Below are 10138 nucleotides of genomic sequence, written 5' to 3' on the forward strand. Positions count from 1 at the left end.
CAGGACTTCAGAGCCTTCCTACTGGGGCTGGCTCACGATGTGCCATTGGCAGGGCATTTGGGGCAGGACAAGACCTTTGAAAGGATTGTCACCCACTTTTATTGGCCTCAAATGCGCAGGAGTTCAGACACTCACTGCAGGACATGCCAGACTTGCCAGGCAAGTGGAAAGAGTGGAAGGAAGCAGAAGGCTCCACTCCAGCCATTCCTGGTGGTCGGTACCCCATTCCAGCGAGTGGGGATTGACATTGTAGGGCCACTGGACCCCAGGACAGCGATGGGCAATAGATTCATCCTGCACCCGGAACCCGAAAGCCATCCCTCTAAGGACAGTGACGGCCCCCGTGGTGGGACGTGCACTGATGGGAATTTTCTCCCGAGTGGGATTCCCTCTAGAGGTGGTGTCTGACCGGGGTACCAATTTCATGTCCAAATACATGAAATCCCTTTGGCAAGAGTGTGGTGCTACCTACAAGATCACCACACCTTACCACCCCCAAGGAAATGGGTTGGTTGAGAGATTCAACCGTACCCTCAAAGGCATGATAATTGGCCTGGAAGGAGCCATGAGGCGTAAGTGGGACGTCCTCTTACCATGCCTTCTCTTTGCTTACCGTGAGGTGCCACAGAAGTCTCTAGGGTTCAGCCCCTTTGAGCTCCTGTACGGCCACCCAGTGCGAGGACCTCTAAGTCTGGTCATGGAAGGCTGGGAGCAATCTCCCAGGAAACCTCCGCAGAATGTATATAGTTACATGCTGGCCTTCAGGAATCAGACTAGGCGATTCAGGCAACTTGCTGAGGCAAATCTGGAAGCCAGCCAGGAGGAGATGAAGCGGTGGTACGACCAGAATGACACTCTGGTAGAGCTTCAGCCTGGACAAAAGGTATGGGTCTTGTCCCCAGTGGAGCCCTGTGCGCTCCAGGATAAGTGGACCGGTCCCTTTGAGGTGGTGGAGCGCAAGAGTCCTGTTCCCTATTTGGTGGACTTGCGGTCTCCAAGGAACCCCTTAAGGGTCCTTCATGTCAACCGCCTCAAGCCCCACTTGGAGAGGTCCCAAGTGGGCATGCTCTTGGCAACAGATGCTGGGATGGAAGAGGACACCGAGCCTCTTCCAGACCACATGTCAGCCCAGGAGCAAGATGGGTCAGTGGATGGTGTCATCCTCTCTTCCGCCCTGACCCCTGAGCAACAGAATGATTGTCGCCAATTGTTGGGGCAATTTTCTGATCTGTTTTCCCTGGTCCCCGGTGTCACTGATTGGTGCGTCCATGTTGTGGACACTGGGGATAGTCCACCCGTGAGGCACAAGGCCTACAGGGTGACTGACAGGGTGAGGGCATGCATCAAGGAGGAGGTCTCCAAGATGTTTGCACTCAGGGTAATTGAACCCTCCAACAGTCCTTGGGCCAGCCCAGTGGTCTTGGTCCCAAAGGCTGCAGCTCCGGGAGCCACACCAGAACTCCGGTTCTGTGTGGACTACAGAGGACTCAATTCGGTCACCAGGACTGACGCACACCCCATCCCCAGAGCTGATGAGCTCATAGATCGGCTAGGGGCTGCCAACTACCTCAGCACGTTTGATTTAACGTCTGGGTACTGGCAGATCGCCTTGACCGATGGGGCCAAAGAGAGGTCAGCATTTTCCACCCCAGATGGGCACTACGAGTTCCGGGTTATGCCCTTTGGGATGAAGAATGCCCCTGCCACCTTCCAGAGGTTGGTCAACCAGGTGTTGGCTGGACTGGATTCGTTCAGTGCTGCCTACCTGGATGACATTGCGGTGTTCAGCTCCACTTGGGAAGAACACCTGCGCCACCTCTGGGAAGTGTTGATGGCGCTGCGGAGGACAGGCCTCATGATCAAGGCGAGTAAGTGCCAGATCGGGCAGGGTTCCGTGGTGTACTTGGGGGACCAGGTTGGGAGCGGCGAGGTGGCGCCCCTTCAACCCAATATAGAAACCATCCTGAATTGGGAGTCGCCCAAAACCCAGACAGAGGTGAGAGCCTTCCTAGGTCTCACCGGGTACTACAGGATGTTTGTCAAAGGGTATGGCAACATTGTTGCCCCCTTGACAGCGCTGACTTCCAGGAAGCAGCCCAGGAAAGTGATTTAGACTGACACCTGTCAGAAAGCTTTTGAGGTCCTGAAAGCTGCTATGTGCACGGCGCTTGTGCTCTTGGCTCCCAACTTCTCCAAAGAGTTTATTGTTCAGACAGACGCTTCAGAGCATGGTGTGGGGGCTGTTCTTTCACAGATTAATGAAGAGGGCCTAGATCAACCTGTAGCCTTCCTTAGCAGGAGGTTACTTCCACGGGAACAGAGGTGGAGTGCATTTGAGCGTGAGGCATTTGCTGTGGTCTGGGCGCTGAAGAAGCTAAGACACTACCTGTTTGGGTCTCACTTCCGGGTTCAAACAGACCACAGGCCCCTCAGATGTTTAATGCATATGAGGGGTGATAATCCAAAGCTGTTGAGGTGGTCCATTTCCCTACAGGGTATGGATTTCACGGTGGAACATCGCCCTGGTACAGATCACGCCAATGCTGACGGTCTGTCCAGATTTTTCCGCCCTAGTTATGAGGAACTCCCTGGGGTAGGGTAGTTCTCCCCACTTTTCAGCTGGAGGGGACACGTGTTAGACCTGGCACCTTGGCGTGAGTCTCCCTCCCACTTTTTGTCACTGTGCCTCATGTGTATTTATGGTGTTGGCCGCTCAGCGCACTGTGCCACTGCCAACCAGTGCCACAGTGCAAGTGCTCCCTATGTAAAATGTATATGTTGGTTGGATTCCATGATTGGCTTATTTGGTTTACTGTCAGACCCCAGTAAAGTGCACCAGGAGTGCCAGGGCGTGTAAATACAAATACCGCTGGTGGGCTTGCAGCACTGGTTGTGCCACCCACAGAAGCGGCCTGGTAAAATGTGTCTAGGGTCTGCCATTGCCGAACCTGCATGCAGTCTGGTACTGACATGCTGACTGGCAAGTGCACACACTTGCCAGTCCCTAAATCTTCCCTTAACTTCATGTTAGTCACCCCTATGGTAGGCCCAAGGGCAGGGTGCGTTGTAAGCATAAGGTAGGGCAAGCCCTGATGTGTGGCATGTCCTAATAGTGAATTACCGCCATTTTCGTTGTTCACTATTGCAAGGCTACCCTGTTCTCATAGGCCAGAATGGGCGGTTAAGATTGTTACATCCTATGATCCTTTACCGACCCAGGGAACATGGTAGAAGATCGAGTTTAGTATGCCTGAACTCGGAATAATAAGTAGGCCTGGGCGGTAAATTCCGTTCCGCTCGCGGAATTTGCGTAATTTGCGTAATTTCGCGTTCCGCGGAGAACGCGAAATTGCTAAAAAGTCTGCTTTCCGCGATTTCGCGAAATTTTTGCTTGTTCGCGATCTCAAAATGCGTGTTCGCGAGATATTTCTCCCCGAGCACGCAAACAGCAATTGTGAACAGGAAAAAAGCATCGCGAACAAGCAATTCCGCGTGTTCGCGGAATTTCTGCGTGTTCGCGGAGATTTTTTACCGTTTCGCGGAGATTTGCGTAACGCAATTCCGCAAATTCCGCCCACCCCTAATAATAAGGTACATCTTTTCGTAAGGTTTATTTTAATATTCTGTGTTTGCAAATGCCACTTTTAGAAAGTTGGCCTTTGCTTGCCTAACCATTTCAGCCCGCCTCTGCGTGATGTGTATCTGCTGTCTGGCTTGCGTGTGTGACAGGGCGGGGGAAACCCAGATGGGCAGGGTTAGGTAGCCTGGTGGTGAATAGAAAGATTGACAGGTAGATGGGTGGGAGGAGTACACCTGGACTCTGAATAGGACTGTGCTCTACCACCACAATGCCGGCTCCACCCCCTGTGGAGTGTCTGATGACTCTGCCCTGCACTCTGAAAGAAGAAGCCTGCATCACGTCAACAAAGTGCTCCAGAACTGGACTGAACTAGGCAAGGGCCCCCTTGGCCTGGGAGAACAAAATAAATGCAGCATAAATGTAGGAGCCCTGCTCCTAAGAAATCAGATCTGCTTTTGACCCAAGAAGAATCTCTGCCTGAGGAGGAGGCACCGGGAAAGCTGTAAGGAGGAAGACTGTCCCTCTCCTGGGGGACTGGCCTGCAGTGGTGACCTTGCTGCCAAAGGAGAGAAGAGGAACCTTTTGCTAGAGACTTTGATTTATTTTTATTGTCAAGAAACTTGCTCGATCTGAGCCGCTCTCCCTACGCTGTGCTGGGCTGCCCCCGTCACCTCGCTCGCCGGAGGCTTGCTGCGCACCTTCACCCCTCCCGCCGGAATCGGTGTTGTGAGCATCTTCAAGCCTCGGACGACCCAGACGTAAACTGCGTGCCCGGCTGCCCCGCTTTGTTCACTTGCCACCTGTAACAACCCGCTCTTGCTGTGAGCCTGAAGGACCAGATCCCCCTCGTGAAGTGTGGGAGCCCCGGACGCCGCCTTGCCCTTCTAAAGAGAACCGCTGAAGTCTCGCACCCGCCTTCACGAAAAGAGACAAGGTACTGTACTTACGAACTCGACCGCAAGCTCGCATCGGATCCAGGGTCCGCAACGTTCTGTTTTCCCTGTCGTCTGACGCGTGCCTCCCGGTTGCCGCTTCAGCACGAAGTGCGCCGAGGCCCGCATTTCACCTTGTTACCCTCATAAGAATTTTTGGTATAAAGAGAACTTTCCGTATTCATAGAGATTGTGGCCCCACCGTTTTCACCGTTACTGGGCCTTGTACTAATTCTGCTGAAAATATATAAAAGCCTTATTTTTGTATACAACCTGATTGGTGTCCGTTTGTGGTGCATGCAAGGGGTTAACTGTGTGTTTAATTGCAAGTGCTTAACCGTGTACGCCCTGAAGTTTAGCCTGGACTGCTCGCACCACGCACCTAGAGGGTGAGCAAGGGTTATTCTAAGGAGTCATCCTTCGCCCTGACTAGAAGTAAAGGGTCCCTGCTTGTCACTGGTACTTGCCTGCACCAACCAGTGTCCCCTCATTTCTAACAATTGCCATTGTAGTCTATGGCATTATTATTTTCTATTGGCCAATGTGGTTTGGGGCCTTGGAGTCTGCCTCCCTGCATGAGAGTAGCCTTTCCCATTCATCACACGTAGGAGTGGATGCAAGCACCGCTGCATGTGTGTTTTTGTGCCCTGTCCTCTCTATTAGTAAGTGTTTAAATGTAATCTTCTATTATGTATTTTGTTCTGAGGCCCCTTGCCACCCTAACCTCCCCCACTGTGACACCCCAGGCCATGGCTGCATGTCACTTCCTACATTAGAATTGGAGCTGCAGCATTTGTTCCTCCACGAAAATGATGCAAAAGACAAGCAGGTCAGTGTTCTTTCCCTTGTGAAGTTGATGCAAATAACCAATTCAAGGGTAAAGGGGAGATATGTGCTTACAATAGACAGTTATCTGCTGTATGATATTAAAACTGGCTTGATCTTCAAGTCCTCAACAATACTAATGCCAAAAACATCCATTGATTAATGAACAATAAGTGTTAAAAACGTTAGGGCAATGCAAGCCAGCGATTTAGTTCCTCTCTTATTTCAAGTTTTACTTAATTTTGTCTCCCTCTTGTGTTTCTTTCTGTATGTTTTCCTTTGCATACTTTGAGCTATGTAGTTGTTTATGAGGAGCTGTGTTTGAGAACTCTGACGCTGACCCTAAAGACAAAGCAAAGTGTCTGTCAGTGGGTTGGCCTCTCTCCAGAGCACACAGTATATGCCAGTTGTAAATGCAATTTTGTGAAAATGTGTGTGAAGGGGGTGCACATATAGCAAAATATTTACAGAGCAAAAGTAAAATACATTTCTTAAATGTGAGTGAGTACAGTGTATGTTTTGACGTGGTGAAGTGAGGGAGATGCAAGGAAGTGCATTTGGGGAGGACTGAAAAGAGGGTGCTGAAGAGGAAAGAGAGGCGGTTGAAGAAGTGCAAATCTTTTTTTCAATGTTTTCTTCTAGGGGAGGATGCTGCCTGGACTCCATGTTTATCTATTAAGCTTACCCACGTCACTCACTACATAAAAGTCATAACAAACATTTACGCCACACCACTTTCAAATATCACCATCTGCCACTACCAATGACATGGTACAAAGGGCCTGTCACTAGTACTGATCATCACATGGTATGCTGCCATCACTGCGTTTGTGCTGTTTAACTCCTGGTGAAGGCAGTAGCCTTTCACCACTACAAGGGTAGCACTTTGGGTGTCCCTCTCGATCCAACAAGACTGCAATTCATGAGACAAGCTTATGTCATTGCACACCCACATGATCCATATTCGCCGATGACAAGAACAATCAGCATTAGGGACCCAGACAATGATACAGTTGGGCACTTAGGGCAGGGGTACACGTCTTTACCCTGCAGGGGAATTTTCTTTCCCAACAAATGCCATAGTGTATGCAATTGACACCTGGTGGGGCCAGAAGAGAAAGCAGTGTGCTCTTACACACAGCACAGCCCGTAGGGCTGTAACAGCCTTTTATAACCTCTTTATGGCTCAGGTATCCTTGGATCACCCACTGTTAAGGACTTCAGGGGAAGAGGACCCAGGACAGATCATCACAGATGACCAAAGGCAAAAGATTAGAAAGCAGGTCAAGCGTGTGTCGAGAAATTTGATATTTCAATACATACAATGTATTACCTCTATAGAAATGTGTCTTACCCCGATCACTTGCATCACATGTTTAGGGGAACCTCTTCAGCCTTCCCAAGATGCCGTCCATCAGAGGCAGGCTTTAATCATATGGTGTGGGGATGCCCAGTGCTGCATCTGACATGGGAGGGGGTTATGTGGATGCTATTAAACATAGTCGGATAGATAATACTGAACACTCCTGATGTATGTCTGCTGGGAATGATGCCACAACTGCCTAAAGGTAAATAAGTTCATAGGATTGTTGACTTAGCCATGCTGTTATTTAGGAGACAGGTAGTGATGGCATGGGATGCTAGCCAGCCCCCTGCAATGCAGGACTATCTGCGGGACCTCAATAAATGGGTCACGGCAGAGGCAGACACCATGATTCAGAACTGGCAGGGGGGAAGAAGTCCAGATTACGCAATGGGGTGATTACCTTGTCAAAGCGGAAGCAAAAAATGAAACAGGCCACCTTGAGTGGGTATGGAGTGAAGAACTGATAGCTGTGGGAGAACACATGAAGGTTATAAGATGTAGAAGCAATACACCCAAATGGGAGTTTTTGATCCAGAGAGCATAACCTCCCCCGATTTGCGACTACAAACTATACTGTAGTACTCCACAGGACTGTGCCAGTGGTGTGTCTGCCCTGTAGACCACCCCCCACGTTAACTGGGAGTACTACAGGTGGCACTTCCTCATACGCAAACAAGAAAACAAAAATGAGACATATGCTGAATATCGAGGACTGGCGAGCCAGTAATGCTGAATAACAATTTATATGTGATGTATCATGAAAATATTTTGTTTTTGATGTAAATATTATGGAGCTATAAAGGCTCCAAGCCATTGCACTCTAATATATTATTACTGAAAATATTTTTTTTTTTTTTTTTTAAATGATAGGAGGGCAATTATGAGGTAGGCGCTTCTCACTACTGGTACAGGACATGGGTGGGAAAAAAATGGTGTGTTTAATGAAAATAGTTGTTTTCATGACATTTTGAGCCAGGGCTATAACCCCAAACTTTATTATGGTGCCATGGCACAAGTAACAGTTACAATGGAAATGTGCTATTTGAATCGTGTGCATTTATTACTCTGTACTTTATTTAGTTACAATATTAATTGTAATATGAAATGTTTCTGAATAGCTTACCATGTCTTGTATTGTTATCTAATGAGTGACTTATGTATTTTCCGATTTATAGATGGCGACACTTGCTGTATTAGACACTAATGGGTAGTCTGAAAGACACTTCCAGCCCGATCTAAGTGTTGAGGCATACTGCGGCATGTCTCGCCACATTGCACTTAGGTCCCAACAGCGAGTCCACACATTCCTGTTATTTGGACCCCTGACGAAGGGCATCTGTCTGCCCGAAATGCATCAGGATGGATTCTATCATACTTTGAATGACCTTAAATAGGACATTGGTGGATGCCTGTTTCATATGAATGGAATATCAAAAGACATGAATAAATGTGGTATTGCTTTATCCAAAAGAAGATTGAACTAAACTGGAGTATGATTAACTGTTTAAATACCCGCTCCACGGGTCTTTCATGCTGTGCTCAGGGGGATGCTTCCTAATCAGGAGACGCAACTTATTGTTAGTCTGAAAGATATGAAATTAGGAATGGTGTAATATGTGTCTAAAACATTGTAAAGTATGAATTCTTGTAGTAATACACATATACTCTTAATATATCTAGGAACATGACTATAAAGGGTGTACAGTGTATGTTCACAGTATTGCTAATCATGATTATTAAACATATGCAAAATAGTACAGTCATCAGTATGCACACTAAAATGCTGTCAAAAATATACTAAGGCAGAAGGTGTCCAATGTAGATCCAGGTTTATTCTCAAGACACTCCTAGACATGTTATTGCTTATTACACTTTACAACTACTCATTGAAATTCAATAACCCTTTATTATCTTTTAATCATGCCCTTTCATGAAACAAAACCACCCTATACTTAATAAACTCACTTGACCTTTGCTTTGCTTCCCTTCCCTTTCCCTTTAACTTCCTTCTTCTCTATTTCCTTCCCTTCCCTTCCCTTGCCTTCACTTCCCTTCCCTTCCCTTCCATTCCCTGACCCAAAACCACCCTATACTTGCTAAATTGACTTTTCCTTTGCATTGCATCCCTTCCCTTCCCATCCCTTCCCTTCCATGCCATTCCATTCCCTTCCCTTTCCTTCCCTTCCCTTACCTCCCCTTATCTTCCCTTCACTTCCCCTCCCTTTCTATCAATCAATCAATCAATCAATCAATAAATAAAACAAGACTTGTAAAGTGCAGCTAATCCCCTGTGAGGGTATCCAGGTGCTAAGAAGGCTCTATCAACAGCCAGGTCTTGAGTCCTTTACTGAATTTCAGCAGCAAGGGTGAGGTCCGGAGGTGGAGAGAGAGGTGGTTTCAAGCCCTGGCTGTGAGGTACAAGGAGTGCTGATGCTGAAGTGAGGGCACAGGAGGGGTTACAAACTGGTGCAGGGGGATGCAGGTCTTCTCAGCTACCAGGAGACATCAGAGACGATAGAGAGAGGGCCCTTGTCACTGGTGCTATGGACTACTGTCTCTCTATTTCAGTGAAGCTAGCCAACACCTTCATCCACTGCTTTGCCAAGGTTTTGTTGCAGAAGCTTACATATTTTACCAGGAGAAGAGCAGTTCCTTTCGCCAGCACCCACCTTTCAATGTCTGACTTCTATGCACTGTCTAATGGGCTATCTGAAGCATTACAGTGCAATGCACTGTGTCTGCAAGCCACAGTTCTATATTAAGGAATATATTACCAGCTTTCCTCTAGGCTCATCTTCTATAGAGGCCAAACAAGCAAATCTCAACTGTGTAGAGCATTTGCCTATTCAGAGTTCGATCAACTTCTGATGTGACCTGGAGCCAAAAGCGTGTTCACACTGTGCAACTCTACACCGTATGGGTACAGCCTGCATTGACAAGAACACATCAGGGGCGGCTCAAGTCATCAACGTGTAGCATAGCGTTTAACCACTTAACTGCTGAGGCTTTTTCACCCCAGTGCTGAGCCTATTTTGAATATTTGGGGTACTTTGAGCTTAGGCCTCCATAAAAAACTTTCAACATAAGGTATCTATGCTAAATTTGCGCCTTTTTTTACCAACATCATCAGGAATCTAAAGGTACCCTGGGTTTGTTGGCTCCTCTGGAGGGGACAGAAGAAATAGGAAACGTATAGGTACATTTTGAGTATTTGGGAAAAAAGGAAATAAGTGCTCTGCAAAATGCTGTCTGCTTTTTCTCTAAAAATGGCTCAATGAAAGGTTTGCTGTGCTGTATTCATCATCTTCCCAGCTTTCAGGAACATGCAGAGCTGAATAAAAAACATTTTTACCACAATTGTGTCATTTGTCTAACAGTTAACTTATTTCTCCCAATGTTTGTAATTTCCACCTACTTCTAGTTTGTGGTAGAAAT

General features: G+C 47.5%; 1 long non-coding RNA gene across 1 annotated transcript in view; it reads left to right on the forward strand.

Annotated features, from left to right (window-relative positions):
• LOC146821136 (uncharacterized) overlaps positions 1–8776 on the forward strand; it is a 222734-nt gene extending 213958 nt beyond the window's left edge. The window contains exon 3 of the long non-coding RNA XR_014963119.1: positions 7879–8776. This is a non-coding gene — a long non-coding RNA (uncharacterized LOC146821136). The remainder of the gene's footprint in view (positions 1–7878) is intronic.
• Positions 8777–10138: the final 1362 nt, after the last annotated feature.

The sequence above is a fragment of the Triturus cristatus genome, chromosome 6 (genome assembly GCF_964204655.1).
Source record: "Triturus cristatus chromosome 6, aTriCri1.1, whole genome shotgun sequence".
Lineage (NCBI taxonomy): Eukaryota > Metazoa > Chordata > Amphibia > Caudata > Salamandridae > Triturus > Triturus cristatus.